General features: G+C 32.9%; 1 long non-coding RNA gene across 2 annotated transcripts; it reads left to right on the forward strand.

Moving 5' to 3' along the window:
* Positions 1-1,065: 1,065 nt before the first annotated feature.
* LOC144322205 (uncharacterized) lies at positions 1,066-16,693 on the forward strand. Of its 2 annotated transcripts, XR_013387782.1 has the most exons (3): positions 1,067-1,130; positions 8,368-8,523; positions 16,503-16,693. It is a non-coding gene; the product is annotated as an uncharacterized LOC144322205 (long non-coding RNA). The 2 variants fall into 2 exon arrangements; XR_013387781.1 differs by lacking the exons at positions 8,368-8,523; positions 16,503-16,693 and adding an exon at positions 5,942-6,187 and having other exon boundaries at positions 1,066-1,130.
* The last annotated feature ends 759 nt before the right edge of the window (positions 16,694-17,452 follow it).

Raw genomic sequence — 17,452 nt, forward strand, 5'->3', positions numbered from 1 at the left:
TCATTTCCCGGTTATATATGTTTCCTGTGTCATTACATTGAATAATAATTGAGATTGAATAAAATATAAACTTTACTGCTTTAAAAAGACAATCTTAAGGTAAATAGTCTTTTTTTTTTTCTTTTAAGAGCATAGTGGTGAAAACTAAAATGATAAATAGTATACTTTGATGCCACTGCTGTGATTAATGGAATGATGTCAGCATGTTTGTCTCCTATTGTTTTTGTTCTAACAGTGCAAATGTCAATGCACTAAAAGGCATGTAACATCTTAGTATTATTTTAAAATAATTTTGACATTGCAAATCCCTTCAAAGTGTCCAAGGGTGTTCATGGGTCTGTGAACTAAACTGAGAACAATTGCTATGGAGTATTTGTTTGAAAGTAAAGAAAAAGTCATGTGAAGAATGAATTTTAAATTAGATACAGAGTTCTTGATGTTCTGAAATTTGTATTATGCTAGAGTGGACAAAAAGTAATATTTTAGGGCAACTTGGGTGGCTCAGAGGTTTAGCGCCACCTTCAGCCCAGGGCCTGATCCTGGAGACCCGGGATTAAGGGCTCCCTGCATGGAGCCTGCTTCTCCCTCTCTGCCTGTCTCTCTCTCTCTCTCTCACTCTCTCTCTGTCTCTTATGAATAAATAAATAAAATCCTTAAAAAAAGTAATATTTTAAAGTGGTTATTGTAACAGAGCAAAAAGTAGCATATCTTGATTCTTAAGAGTGGCCAAGAATTTGAAAAACAGAAGAAAAGGAGGTCTAAAGAAAGCTCTACACATAAGCACCAAAGAGTTTGGGTATCATGTTTAATAGAATGTTATTTAAGGATCAGAGGATGATTAACTTGCAGCATTGAAGTGAATAAAAGGTATAAATATTCAGCTATTAAAAATATTGTATTATGTAATTGAGAGACTTGATTCTGTTGTTCAGAGGGCAAAACAGAAGACAGAGTTAGTGTAAAGAAGATATTTCTAATTATTATGCCAGTTTTATAAATGGTAACATTCTCACTGAAAATATTCATGTTTAAAATAAATTCTCATTTTTTTTCCGACATACTTTGGGGATAAGTGATACTTAGAAGGAAAGTTGGCCTTGCACTCTGCGGTCTCTGAAGCCCATTACCAAGTAAGAGTTTACATATTTTTGTGATTTACCATGGTTCCCAAATGTACCATCTGAAGCCAAAACTGCATGGCAGCTTAGACATTCAATCAAATTATTTTTCCTAATACTACTCAAATAAAAATAACCTGATTTTATTTAGGTTTGGGCTATTCTTACATCACACAAGAGCTATCTGTTTCCCCAGGAACACATCTCATAATTTAAAATTCATAACATGTTCTTATTTCACCCACCTTTGATTGGAAAATATAGGAGTTATTTAAAAGTGATTATGATTGTGTATATCCAATAACTAGATTAAAAGGCATTTATCACTCTTTTTTAAGTAAAAAAACAGATACTTGATTAAAGACATCTACCTTGGGCACAAAAGGGAGAGCAAGAGACTGTCATTTTTTAAAAGTTTGAGATCTAGGGAAGCTAATGAAAGTTATTACCAGAGGAAAGTTTTTATGAGCTTCATTTCACTTTTGGGATCTATGATGCAGATTATTTGGGAACTCAGTGGGTTCTATATATGTATATGCTGCCTCTGAACTTGAGTTTGGCTCCTCATAGCCTAATTTGGCTCTTTGGTAGCATTCATTCTGAAATGTGCTGGAAAAGTCTAGACATTCAGATATCGAATCTAACATTTCTAACCAATGGGATTTCAGTAATACATCTGATGACTATGTAGCTATAAAGCATAGTAGGAACATACCGAGGACTCTTTAGTTCCTCTGCTTAGCTCCCTAGAGCAATACATTTCATACTGAAACAAGAGTGATCGAAGGACAAAATAGGTTCTCCTCTGCATGGTGCATTCCCAAACTATTCATTATTTTTAACTTGAATCCTGTGATTCTGAGGAATAACAACCCAAAGAGAATATAAAGAAATGAATTGACTATTCAATGCCCAAAATTTCTAAACCTTATACAACTTGGAATGTGTGTTGAATATAATTGTTTGGACAAAATTAAATTTTAAGTGAGTATAAAAATTGAATCATGGCTTCTCTATGCTTATTTTAAATTCAAACACGTGTTTGCACATGTATTATTTTACCTAAACTGCTCAGTAGAGAATAAATATGTGTACACTTAAAAATATTCCTAAAGTTAAAAAAAAAACACAAAATTTCTTTCCTATCAACTTAAATTCCACTTTTTAGGGTAAATTTTTTTGCAAATTCCCTCTCCCAGAAATCTATAGGGGCACCTATTAATCTTCAAATGGGATAATACTTTACCTATTTTAAAATTAATTTCCTTTTTACTGTATTTTTGAGATCCTTCCATGTGAACACATACTAATTATCATTTTTACCAGTTTAATAGTATTCCATTATATACACTATATTATATACACTATAATTTACATAAGAAGTCCTGGATGACCAAATCAATTATCCCCAGTTTTTGGTACATGAAAAGCAAGTTAAAGTGAGTATTATTGCCCATATGTTTTTGCACACATATTTTATGATTTTTTAAATGTGAACTTGCAGAGTTAAAAGGTATATGCATATAAAACTTTTATAGATATAAACATTCTTATATTTAGTTTCAGTTGCTGTTGATTATAACTTTAATCAGACTTACTAAGATATTTAATAAATACAAATTTGTGAATTGAGAATCAGACCTCCAAAGTATAAAACAATAGTCAAACAAAAGAGGACAGTTTTTAGTAATATAAATTATGCTTTATGATCTATATATGCTAAATACAATGAAAATTGTTCTGTGTTTTATCCAGGAAATGGGTTCCATGTAATTTACAAATGAGGTCTAATTGGATAGATCTTATTTGTTAAACACAAAGTATCATAGTTTATTTATTCTACTTTTTTATATTTATAAAAATGATATAGGTATTGTCATTTGCCCCAAAAGCTATTTAAAAAAATTTTAGTTACACAATTATGGGGTTTTACAACTTAGAAAATAGAGGATGAAAAAAATTGTGTTTCTACTAATAGGCCTAAGGGAAAATATTATGATATTTGCATAAAAGCTGAAAAACTTTTCAACAAATTTCTGGTTTTTTCAACAAATTTTAATACCCATTTCTGATCAACACACATGTGCAGAATAATATATTAAGTATATAGTATCTTTCTTATCATGAAAAAGCACATATACATTATTTTGGACTAACATCTTTCTTGATGGGGAAAACTGAAGTATTTCTACCATGAAAAGGTAAAGGCTGAAAAGACTTGGCCACTGCATACCTCACTAGCAGGGTGCAGGGCCTCTTGGAAAAATGGATATTTCTAGACATATGATAGGAAAATTTCAAGAAAAGCATGATGTATTTTGTCTATCAAAAAGCAAAAATCCTTTAAATTTGAGGCACAGATGTCAAATTGACGAGCTCTCTGGCAAAATTAGTTACAATTTAAAGCATTAAAAAACATATTACTCTAATTGTAATACACTAAATATATAAATATATGTAAGTGCATATTGATGTTCATAAATAAACTGAAAATAAATGACTCACAAATTCTTACTGAAGAAACGTTAAAGAAAAAATCAAGCTTATGTCTTACTTAAAAATGGAGCATTGCAGTTTATCATAGTTGATGAGATAAACTATGAGATTAACTCTAGTTTTTTGTAAAGAACATTTATTAATAAATGGGGGGGAACAAGATGAATTAAGAAAATTTGTATGATCTAGCCTTCAAAGCAATAATCATTCAGGCACATGTCATTACTGGGTTAGGCATTATCCTAAATGTTACTAATTAATATCAGAGGAGAAAATTAACCTGTACAATGAAAAGATCTCACTGTCTCCAGTGAAACAAGTGATCCAACTTAACATGATTAGTAGTAGGACAATTTTTTTAAAAGATTTTATTTATTTATTCATGAGAGACACAGAGAGAGAGAGAGAGAGAGAGAGGCAGAGACACAGGCAAAGAGAGAAGCAGGCTCCATGCCGGGAGCCTGACGCGGGACTCGATCCCGAGACTCCAGGATTGCGCCCTGGGCCAAAGGCAGGCGCCAAACCGCTGAGCCACCCAGGGATCCCAGGTATAGATAATTTAAATAGATGATGATGATGTGTATAGGGAGATAGAAATAGATGTTAAAGGAAATGTGAAAAATATTAATTGATGAGTCTGCATGATAATTTTATTATTTTAACCTGCTCTATATTTTTTGAAACTTTTCTAATAAAAGATGAAAAATATAAATCTCAAAAGGGAGTTAATTCCTCAGATTTAATTTGGATAAGAGAAATAACAGAAAAGTATGTAAGCTTTTAGTTACCATGAATCTTGTGACTAATTAAAAAACAGTTATTTGTAATGAAAGTTCGAATAGATACCATAAATAGAGACTTATTCATCATCATAAAACTATTTGTTCCTGATGTATAGAAGGTCCTGAACAAATAATGGATTTGAATGGAAATAACATAAACACTTTTATAACTGGTCTTTTTGCTTCAATTTAGTCATATTTAATATGCATGTCATTTTTTTAGCAAGTTGTATTTTTTCTCAAAATTATTAATTCGAGATTTTAGGTCAAACTTTAAGAAAAAGTTACTTTGCAATACATTGATGTGAAAATACATTTGAACAAATGTTAAGTAATACATTGATACTTATAGAATAAGGGGCCAGAAATGACCCAGTGTAACTATCACTCATAGCATCTTATAGGTTAGAAAAATCTCAAAATACGATTATAGTAGTGTTAATGAGATTTTCAAGAAAATTTCTCAACTTGATAAAATAAATGCTTCGTATTTTTGCTTCTCTAAAACTGTAATGCATATTCAAGAAAATGTTAAATCTGATTGGCTGACATTCTAGCAGAGTAGATTCAGTTTAAAAATTGATCTACTTTGTCGTGGCAAGGTTTCTTGGAGAAGATCCAGCTTTTGTGCTGGTCTTTGTTTTTAGTAATTTTATTTTATTATGCTCAGAGTCCTTGGCCTCTCTTAAAACAATTTTAATATTGCCTAAGTGAGACTATGCATAATTCAAAAAAGGCTTTTATGATTTTTTAAAATTAAATACATTAATAAGTTTTCTAAGTCTTTTGGTCTACATTCAGAATTTCTTTTGTTCTTACGTGATTTTTTTCATCTCCATTTATAGTAAGATATAAAAACTAAAGAGCTTATTACATTTTTTAATCTTAGTAACTTTTAGGTTTTTGATTTCAGAATATGTTGGTTTTCTTGTTCCTGTTGTTTCCTTTGCTCTATTGTTTTTATTATACTTTGCACAATAAGAATATCTGCTTTATGTTTATTAAAATTACACTATGTATACTAATGATAAAATTAATTGCCTTCCTTCATTGCTCCTTCAAAGCAATGCTTTCCCTTTCCATCTCACTCTTCTGCAATCACACACAAATATTAAGTATATTAATTGGAGCTCATTTTTATTTTTCTAACAGCTTTAGTTACTGTAATTCTGTTGTCCTATAAGACAATTGTATCAAGTTTTTATTATCCATTGTCAGGCTAGTGAATCACATGGGAAGATCATTTCCCCACATCCTAAGGCATGTCTAGGTTTCCAAATCACAGAAGAAGTAATGGAGTCAGAGCCAGAATGTTTCAGATGCAGCACAGATCAAAGCAAGTATGTCTTCTGCATTCTGCAGACAAACAGACTAGTTATCCATGTCAAACTCTGGTCTTAACATTCAGTTACTGACATTATCAGCATGCTATGAAATAATACCATTGCATTAAAAGGCTGGTCGTTAGAAGGAAAAAAAAATATGTTCTTGTTTTAAAAGCATCTTTCAAAGGGTAAATAAGTAAATTAAACCTATCCCCTACAGGACTCTTCAATTTAACTTGTTTACATAGACAAGCCTTGAATTTTATCAAGAAGGAGCTTTACATCTGGATTTGAAGACAGACTTCACAACTGCCCATGGCTGGTTGGTGGCCTGGTATTCAATAATAACCGTGTGGAAAGTTTCCATTAAGACCTGACTATACAAATGTCATTACCCGTAGCTGCGTTAAACCTATGTAGTCAACTTTTAAATCGTTCTCTTCAAAAATAAATCAGATTTTCATTACTTTTGTATCATTATCTATATATGCTCTCATTTCTAAACACTTGTTTAGATATGTGTTGATGATCATTCTTTTTTGATGATCATCCTTCTCCCTTTGAATCATATTATTTATAAGATCTGTATTTTTTAAATCTAGTCTTTCAAGTAGTGACTCATTAAGTAGTATCACTTCTTTGCTCTTTTATCTATTTGAGTAATACTTTTTAAACCTTTTAAATAACAATATTTTTACTTTAGGTCTTTTCCTTAATTTTGAACAGCTCTTTATACTGTAATGATATATTATAAACAGGTAGAGTCCTGGAGTCTTAAGCATTTATTTGCTCTTACAACTTGAGATGTTGAGTTCACAGCTCTGAGTCTGTTTTCGATGATATATGGTGTATGTATTGGGGATTGCTACTATTTCATAAGGTAAATTTGGAAAAAAAAAAGTAACATAAGAAAAGGCAATAACTCTTCAAACTTTTTATTTAGTTCTTTCCACATCACTACATTGCCTTCAGATGTTAACTGATTTCTCTTAAATCTAAATCTCCGATGCTGACACCACTTCCACACTTTGCATCTAAATTTTCATTTCCTTGTAAAATCAGACTCATATTCTTTCAGGAAAAACTGCTCCTATCTAGTTTCACTTAACAAATAATGTTTGTACTATTCCTCTAATTATTCAGAAGCAAGAACTGTGAGTCAGGTTTTATTCTTCCATCTTTCATTCCAATACTCCATTTGGTACAACATAAATTTATTTTATGTATCCCAAAATACTCTTCCTCTTTTTTTTTTTTTTTGTTATGTGTTTATTTACCTTATTGGCAAGGACACATTATTACTCTATAGAAAAATTTAAAAATCATTTTAAAGTCTCCTGAGTATTTACATTTAGGAAAATATTTTGTTTGTGTGTGTGTTCGTTTCTGCTTGTTTGTTTTTTATATAACATGTCTTGATATTTCTTTAGGAATTAAGCCATGAGACTCTCATTTTATTTTTAATCTTGGTGGCATTTAGAAGTATGATTGAAAATATTTTGAGTCTTGGTTTTGTTGAATGAGAAACATGACAGTACCTTTTAATAATGAGATAATGAACTTGTCTATATTTCTTCAAAATATTTTTGTTTCTACTCTGAAAATAAATTCTAACAAAACAGAAAGTATTATTGGAAAATAGTGGTTTCCACTGATTTTAGGCTGCACAGAAATCAATTCATCTAAAATTTGCCTCATGTACCAGCAGGAGGGCTAGCCATTACTTCAGATAAAGAGAACTTTCATAATTTATGTTTTTAAACAAATTATTATCATTATCAGGGATCCTTGTGTGGCTCAGTGGTAATGCCTCCCTTTGGTCCAGGACGTGATCCTGGAGTCCCGGGATAGAGTCCCGGGATAGAGTACTTCTCCCTCTGCCTGTGTCTCTGCCTCTCCCTCTCTCTTTGTCTCTCATGAATAAATAAATAAAATCTTTAAAAAAATTATTACCATTATCAGGTATTCTGTGTTTCAGATATCAGTGAAAATACTAATTACTATGGAAAAGTAAACAATAATCTGTATTCCTGAAACTTCATATATTTAAACCAAGATGAAGACTATTTACTTAAAAGTAACTTAGAATTGACTTGTTATTCTCTAAGTAAGTTATTTTTAAAAAGACATTAAAGTGGTTCTAAATTTTTATTTTGAGCTATTAGCTTCTTTTTCTTAGTAATCTTAAGAATCAGCTTTGAGCAAATCGATTATACCAGCCACCTTACTCAGTATAACTTATGTGGAAATTACCAGGAAGATACATCGATTGTCTTTTACTCTTTGGTCTTGAGAATCCAGAGAATCATTTTTATTTCTTTAGAAAATGATTCTTCTAACACACACATATTAGTATTAAATTATAATATTGACCAATTCACCTCTTTCTTTCAAAATGTTCTTTTGGGACAAGTGTAACCCTTAATTTTGAATGTTTTATATCCATGATATTTTTGAAATATATTTTCATCCTTTTAAAAATCAACTGTATACAAAAACAGCAAATAATGCAATGCCTTGAAGTACTGCAATATGGCAAGTTCATTTCCTTAATAATACTCTAGGTTTTCCTCCAATATAGAAAAAAAAATCATGCCTAAACTTAGTCAAATTTTCTCGGAAGTCTATTTTTCTTTTTTTTTTAAGTAGGCTCCATGTCCAATGTAGCACCCAACACAGGACTTGGACTTACCCCTCTGAGATCAAGACCTGAGCTGAAATCAAGTGTTGCCAGTTGATCAACCTAGGCACCCAGGACTATACATTTTTAAGTCATGCAGAAGACTATAAACCATACTATCAGTTAAGTATTATTTTGTTTAATCCTTAACGTTTATTCCTGTTTTTAGAGAACAAACCTTTCAAATGTTAGCAATTATTTTGTTTTTTAAAGTCTCTGAGCACAATTATGTAGCTTTAAGACAACTATGAGAGTCTTAAAACATCAAAATACTATTCTAAAGTTGTTTTCAAAATTATATCTCATGTAAAATCCCAGAAAGACTGTGGTATTCTGGCAGATGTAAATAAAAGTCACTATGAAAATCATATTGAATTAATTATGATATAAAATATAGATCATTTTCAGTTGTCCCTTACTTTATATTTTAAGTAACATAACTTAGCCTTTGGAGAAAAAATGGAAAAATTTGGAGGGAAGAGGTAGGAAAGAGGACAAAAAGAGCTAGGAGAATAGAGGAATAATTTAAAGATAGTGAAGAGAGAAAAGAAACTGGCTTCTTTATATGGAGATTTTTTCACCTCAAATATTTAAGTATATGTCTTAATTTTGAATCAATTATATAATATTATGCCAAACATATATTCTTTATTGGCCTGGTTCTCAATTGTCTGCTTTTAAAAAATTGTGGTTAAGATGGAGTAAGTTTTGTATTACTTATCTGAGTTTTTATAAATAATGTATAGAAATGTATAGGATTTATGGAGTGTTAGTGGCATTGGATTGTCTCTTCATATTAAGTTCAGTGGCTGCCTATATAGTGGTGTAGAACCAAACTGAAACTCCTTTTGTATTCATCTAATCTCAGTAAATATTATGGAGGTTGACCACTAATTATCCACTAATAGTATAATGTTAAGCAGTGCAAATTTTTAATATTTGAAATTTTTATGATTTTTAGACATGACACTTAATGAGTTCTTTTTTGATATTTCATGAGTCCCTGATAAAATGTTAAATGATATAGTGATAACTATGTAAAATAATCTTTGCACCACCACTGTCAACCTTAATACACCCACATTGGTTAGATGATTGGATCTTATTGATGAAGTATGTTGGCATTCATTTAGATCCTGCTTGAAGTACATGATGTCTACTGATTGTGATTGTCTTATAGAAGGCAATTTGGGTAATTCCATACTTGAATTGTTACTTAAAAATATACATTATTCTACTTTGCTATACTTTTTACCAGTCATAAACTGGGAAAATTGTGCATTTGAGAAAAAATCACAAGTGGAATATTTTGTGTGTGTGTGTGAATTTTAACTTTACATTATAGTTTGGTATTCTAGCCTGGAGGCATTACATAAACTCAATAAATTTTCCCAATTTTAGTATTATTTATGGTGATTTCTCAGAAACTTTTAGATCGTATTGAATTTTGAAATTCATATTTACTTCCTTTAAGAAAATGCATGTTTTTATTTCTCAAACTTAAAAATAATTTAAAAACCACAGTCTCTGTGGGTGCCTGGGTAGCTCAGTCAGTTGGGTGTCTGACTTGATTTCAGCTCAGGTTGTGATCTCAATGTCGTGAGATCAAGCCCTGTGGCCAACTCCACAGTCTTAGAGGAATATGCTTATAATTCTCTCTCTCTCTGCCCCTTCCCCTGCTGGCTCACTTTCTCTCTCTCTCTCTCTCTCTCTCTCTCTCTCTCTTTCTCTCGAAATAAATAAAATATTTTAAAAAGAACCTTTGAGCTATTCAGATTATTTAACATAATATCTCTGAGTCCTGGAATACTTTAAAACTTAATTTTAACATTTGAATCTTGACAATCATGACAAAGATGCCTGGACATCCCAGTAGAGACTAAGTGATTCATTGCTTTACTTGTGGCAAATAAAACTAAACATTTAATCCTAGAGAATATTGTTGTTTTAGCTGTAAGCATTGAAAACTTGGCAGATTTTTAAATAATTCTAAAGGTATGCTTTGCCAATTTGCTTTGATATTTTGGTAGGAGGCCAAAGTTTTTATCTTTGTTTTTATGTGACTAGATACTGAATGCTATCTCTTTGTAGAATATGTTACCACACATTTCAGAGCAATGTAAAGAAAAAAATAGTTTAAGTCTTTTATATTATGGGATGTGAGAAGTTATAGTCTCAGATAATATAAGATGATTGTTGAACTCATGATTAAGACACTTGTATATGATTTAATAGACATTTTTGGCAGTGAATGATTTGAAATGGCTTTGATGTCAGTAAATAAATTGTTACTACCTTTTGTGTATAAGACACTGCAATATATGGCTTTTAATGCATACTTAAGAGTGTATACTCTTGTATGGTTTGAGTAGACAAAATGAGATAATGAATTAATGAATTCAGTACAGTACTGGGCACATAGAAGATAATTGGCAACTATTAGCTAACATCAGTTTCATTAGTTATATTAGAATACATTGATCTTTCACTAAATAAAATTCCAATTAGATTAAGTATTATTTTGGGACACCTGGGTGGCTCAGTGCTTGAGTGTCTGTCTGCCTTTGGCTCAGGGGCATGATCTTGGGATCCTGGATTGAGTCCTGCATCAGGCTCCCTATGGGGAGCCTGCTTCTCCCTCTATGTTTCTACCTCTCTCCCTCATGAATAAATAAATAAATCTTAAAAAAAGATTAGGTATTATTTCATATTATAGTTTTGCTAAATACTCAGAGGAAATGTCTCTACATACTTTTTTTTTATTCTACTGTTATTTCTTAATCATCTGCTGCTCTTTTTTTTCTTCTTTATTCAGTCTTTAAAATATCCAGACTCTTAGTGTTTTCCACACCTATTAGTCTCAATGAAACTTTATATCTAATTTAGTCAAAGGATTCTAAGAATGTAACAAATTGACTTGTATATCCTAAGACTTCCTTTTAATTTTGAAATAACACAATTCTTATTCACTGTTGAAAATCAATATCTCAAGAGCAGGAAAGCAGGAGCAGGACTCCTAATTTGAGTCTTTATTCCAAGTGGCAATTTAGAATGCTATACTTCTTAAAATGAGAAGTTACACACTGCTAATCTGTGTTATTTGAAGCTGTTGTCAGGTACAAGACTGTAAAATTGTTAAGCTACCAAAATAATTAGCCACTATATTAGGTCTTACTAGGTTATGGTGCAGAGAAGATTAAAAAGTGTTTGTAACAGACTTGAGTCTGCAGCTGCTTTGTAGCCTCCCATACAGAATTCACTATCTTGAAAGATTAGGATGGGGTACATTTCTCTGGGGTGAAGGTTCTGAAAAATAATTCACATTCACAGTCCTCCCAAAATCCAGGGAGCCTGATTTCTCACAATGGTCTTTTGAGTGGCAGTACTTGAATGTCCCATTCTAATACTAATGATTAATGTATAAGAGTTGTGCAGTGTAATATCATTTTTTTTTCTCCCTGAAGCTTCTTGGATCCTGATTTCAGTAGCTGACTTAACATATAAATTGGCCCAAACTTGGCAAAAATCAAGAATATTTAACAGGGCACAGATGGTGCAGCAGAAAGCAATATCCAGAGATTTGGTGACTTGAGTGCTCTCTAACCCTCCACCAGCTGCTTTAGCTCAAGTGTGAATAAAGACCTTTTAAGAATCAATGAAAATGTCTCATGTTGTGCCTAAGTATTGCCCATCCAACCAAATTGACACCAAAAACAGAAACAACCATATGGTTTTAAGTGTATTAGGGAAAAGTAGGCTGTAGCTTGATACTTAAGATTAAGTATGTTAAAGCATTACTCCTGATTGCTTGCACATTGCATATTTCTAAGAAAATTTAATATGAAAAAATATACTCAGCTCTGACACACTTGGCTATCTTTTAGTTTTCTGCTTAAATATAGAAGAAAGCAAAACAGAAAACTAGTGCCCAACGCCAACAGATAATACAGATGACATTACAGGGGTTCCTTTAAAAATTGAAACAAAATAACAATAAATATATTTTTAATACATGTGAGTCCTGATAACATATGAACTGAAGTGAACACTGAATTATTTTCAGTGGCTAGAGGTACTCGATACGATTCCTTTGGCTTGCAGGAAATGATGACTGTACACACTGATTACATTTAACATGTGAAGTTTGATATCTCTTTATGTAACTGAAGACCTCCAGCAACAGCTTTCATTTTCAGCTGCTAATAATAAATAAATGGGTCCTGTTTCTCTAAGTATACATTAAAACTCAAGTGGCTATGCTTAATATAGAATGTGTTTCTAGCCTACAAAATAAAAGATATTTGATTTTAAGTCAGGATTTTATATTTTTCTAGGACATTTTATTAATCACAGAAAGTGAGCATATGGAAATAATTTAGTAGTGTAAAATAAAAGCATTACTAAATGAGGTTAAAAAAAGAATGGATGTGAACTTAATATAAAGAAAATTATTTAGATATTTATACCAGATGCTAATATATTCCACTAAAAGAATAAATCTATCTTAAAAACTGTTTTAGAGGTGCCTGGGTAGTGGAGTAGGCTAAGTGTCCAACTCTTGGTTTCAACTCAGTTCATGATCTCAAGGTCATGAGATCAAACCCTGCATCAGGCTCCACACTGTGTGGAGTTGGCTTAAGACTCTCTCTTCTTCTGCCCCTCTCCCTTGAATACTCTCTCAAGTAAATAAATATTTTTAAAAACTACGTTTAAATTGTCTAATTGCCATAATGACTGAACACTGTATTTGATTTTTTTTTCTTTTTTTTTTAATTTATTTTTTATTGGTGTTCAATTTACTAACATACAGAATAACACCCAGTGCCCGTCACCCATTCACTCCCACCCCCCGCCCTCCTCCCCTTCCACCACCCCTAGTTCGTTTCCCAGAGTTAGCAGTCTTTACGTTCTGTCTCCCTTTCTGATATTCCCCACACATTTCTTCTCCCTTCCCTTATATTCCCTTTCACTATTATTTATATTCCCCAAATGAATGAGAACATATAATGTTTGTCCTTCTCCGACTGACTTACTTCACTCAGCATAATACCCTCCAGTTCCATCCACGTTGAAGCAAATGATGGGTATTTGTCATTTCTAATAGCTGAGTAATATTCCATTGTATACATAAACCACATCTTCTTTATCCATTCATCTTTCGTTGGACACCGAGGCTCCTTCCACAGTTTGGCTATCGTGGCCATTGCTGCTAGAAACATCGGGGTGCAGGTGTCCCGGCGTTTCATTGCATTTGTATCTTTGGGGTAAATCCCCAACAGTGCAATTGCTGGGTCGTAGGGCAGGTATATTTTTAACTGTTTGAGGAACCTCCACACAGTTTTCCAGAGTGGCTGCACCAGTTCACATTCCCACCAACAGTGTAAGAGGGTTCCCTTTTCTCCGCATCCTCTCCAACATTTGTTGTTTCCTGCCTTGTTAATTTTCCCCATTCTCACTGGTGTGAGGTGGTATCTCATTGTAGTTTTGATTTGTATTTCCCTGATGGCAAGTGATGCAGAACATTTTCTCATATGCATGTTGGCCATGTCTATGTCTTCCTCTGTGAGATTTCTGTTCATGTCTTTTGCCCATTTCATGATTGGATTGTTTGTTTCTTTGGTGTTGAGTTTAATAAGTTCTTTATAGATCTTGGAAACTAGCCCTTTATCTGATATGTCATTTGCAAATATCTTCTCCCATTCTGTAGGTTGTCTTTGAGTTTTGTTGACTGTATCCTTTGGTGTGCAAAAGCTTCTTATCTTGATGAAGTCCCAATAGTTCATTTTTGCTTTTGTTTCTTTTGCCTTCGTGGATGTATCTTGCAAGAAGTTACTATGGCCGAGTTCAAAAAGGGTGTTGCCTGTGTTCTTCTCTAGGATTTTGATGGAATATCATTGTGAGGCAGTGGTATGAGCCTTATCTTTAAGCAGAATAGTGTAAGATTTAGGTTAAAATAAAACTGCAGAAAATTGGAAGCAAGTAAAAGGCGCTGATGGCAAATTTGCTATGTGTTTATTTGGGCTCTTTAACTGAATCCTATTTATACATACCTAAAGGTATTATTTAATGAAATATTTTGGGCTAGAGTGGGTGAGAGAGCAAAGAAGATAACATAGATCTCAATATTAAATTTTCATTGGATTCTGGCCAAGCAAATCAAATGGTATTTAGGAGGACAAAGAATAGAGGTAATAGACTTAGGAGCTAAGGACAAAATAGGCTTCCATCTAGGATGATACTTCATTTATGTAATTAAAAATTTTAAAGTAAATTGGAATCATTCCCTTTTTAAATGCAACTCTAGGGATGCCCGGGTGGCTCAGTGGTTGAGAGACTGCCTTTGGCTCAGGGCATGATCCCGGAGTCCTAGGATCAAGTACCACATCAGGCTTCCTGCGTGGAGCCTATTCCTCCCTCTGCTTATGTCTCTGCCTCTCTTTCTGTGTTTCTAATGATTACATAAATAAAATCTTAAAAAAATAAACCTAATTCTATAATCAGACCCAAAGTACGCTGATTAAGGTGGAGGGTTTTTTGTTTGTTTTGTTTTGTTTTGTTTTGTTTTGTTTTGTTTTGTTTTGAGGAAGAATGTTGCAATGCCCTTCAATCCTTCTTCAAAGGAGAGCACTGAGGAAAAAAGAATACCAGATATTTTATCTGTTAAATGCAGTCTTACTAAGCACTGATACCAGATGTCCTGAATTGCTTCTTGGTTAGAGGTTACCTTATGGGATGAGATATTGTATGGAGTTCTGGCACAGAGATCTCACATTGGTTACAATAAGCGACAGACCCAGTTTGTGCTTGTTTGCTTGATATTTTAATGCATAATTAGAATGGGCATACTTACCTTGTGGAATGGTTCTCACAGCAGTTTCCTAGCTGTGTTGTAGAAAGATAATGTTAGAAAAAGCCAAGTTCAGTGGTGCCTGGATTGTTCAGTTGGTTAAGCAGCTGACTATTGGTTCTGGCTCAGGTCATGACATATATTTAAAGGGCGCTGATAAAACTAATTATTTGTATTACCAATTAAATTGTTAAATACTAAAATGATTAATGATAAGTTTATAAAGATTATGGGAAAACAGTTCTCACATACTAAGGGATATTTTTGCGAATTGTTCCAATATTTAAAGGCTATTACCAATATGTTATATAACAAATTCACATTACTTTTTATTAAACAGTTCCACTTGTCAGAATTTATCATGTATAATCACAGGTTACAGATGACACAATCAGGAGTATAAAAATGTATTATGTAGAACAGCTTACAATTGTATACAAATTAAAAGAACATGAATGTCCACTAGTAGAATATAGCTTCGATATGAAACCTCAATTCTGTATGCTTGAATTATTTTTATGTTAGAATATGAAATCAAGTAATATGTTTTAATAGAGGAAAAGCCTTGAAATATGTACTTTTAAGTGAAAAATATACTTTATGATAGAATGACCATACTTACACGTATGTACACTATTTTTTAGTAAAACAGATGCATTTAATAGTGATTATATCTGGGGATGGTGCAGGAATTTTGATTACCTGGAAAGGTCTATTTTTACTATAGATTGCCTTTGATCCATTTGTACTTTATGTATATTTATTATATTATTATGTATTTATATTAGCCCTGTAACATAAAGTTTGGCTTTACACTGAAAGACAAGTTAAGCCCTTTACAACATATATTTACAGGCTAATGGCAAAAATGACCCATAAAATTAAGACATGTATTTAAAGTAATTAAACTATTAGGTGTAGAAGAGGTTACATTGAAGATAATTGTCACACATTTGTCATTGACTTTTGTGCAGACAGTCGTTCATACAAGCAGTAACAGCTTAATTAGGTTTCTTCATTCAAGGAATATGTTTTTGCTGTTTGACATAAGGCTAGGCTTCTGGGTAGATGAAGTAGACAGGATAACTTCCAGGCTCTCTTCTGCCCTTTTTCTAAAATTAGTTTCTAAGAAACTTACATTTCATTGATCCATATGTTACAAACAAAATAGATTAAGGAATTGTCAAATATATTTCCTTTAAGAGAGGATATTTTGTTAATTACATTTTCAAATTATATTTCCATGTTTAATAGGATTGTAAAATCAACCTGCAGGCTGGTCTAAAGGGGGTGATTTCAAAATCAATAATAATGTACATTGTAGAGGCAGCCCCGATGGCTTAGCGGTTTAGCACCGCCTTCAGCCCAGGGTGTGATCCTGGATGCCCTGGATCGAGTCCTACGTCAGGCTCCCTGCATGGAGCCTGCTTCTCCCTCTGCCTGTCTCTGCCTCTCTCTCTGTTTCTAATAAATAAATAAAATCTTAAAAAGAAAAAAATAAATGAACATTGTATATCTTGTGTTCTAATATTGGGGCTTTCTTACAATAAAGTTTAGACATATGTAGCTCCATTTTTTTTAATTGGAGTTCAATTTGCCAACATATGGCATAACAACAAGTGCTAATACCATCAAGTGCCCCCCTCAGTGCCTGTCACCCAGTCACCACACCCCCAACTTATCTCCCTTTCCACTACCCCTTGTTCGTTTCCCCTTGTTCTGTCATCCTCTCTGATATTTCCCACTCATTTTCTCTCCTTTCCCTTTATTACCTTTCACTATTTTTTATATTCCCTGAATGAATAAGAACATATAATGTTTGTCCTTCTCCAATTGACTAGCGTCACTCAGCATAATACCCTCCAGTTCCATCCACGTTGAAGTAAATGGTGGGTATTTGTCATTTCTAATGGCTGAGTAATATTCCATTGTATACATAAACCACATCTTCTTTATCCATTCATCTTTCGATGGACACCGAAGCTCCTTCCACAGTTTGGCTATTGTGGACATTGCTGCTATAAAAATTGGGGTGCAGTGTCCTGCCATTTCACTGCATCTGTATCCTTGGGGTAAATCCCCAGCAGTGCAATTGCTGGGTCGTAGGGCAGGTCTATTTTTAACTGTTTGAGGAACCTCCACACAGTTTTCCAGAGTGGCTGCACCAGTTCACATTCCCACCAACAGTGCAAGAGGATTCCCCT

The sequence above is a fragment of the Canis aureus genome, chromosome 10 (genome assembly GCF_053574225.1).
Source record: "Canis aureus isolate CA01 chromosome 10, VMU_Caureus_v.1.0, whole genome shotgun sequence".
NCBI classification, from domain to species: domain Eukaryota; kingdom Metazoa; phylum Chordata; class Mammalia; order Carnivora; family Canidae; genus Canis; species Canis aureus.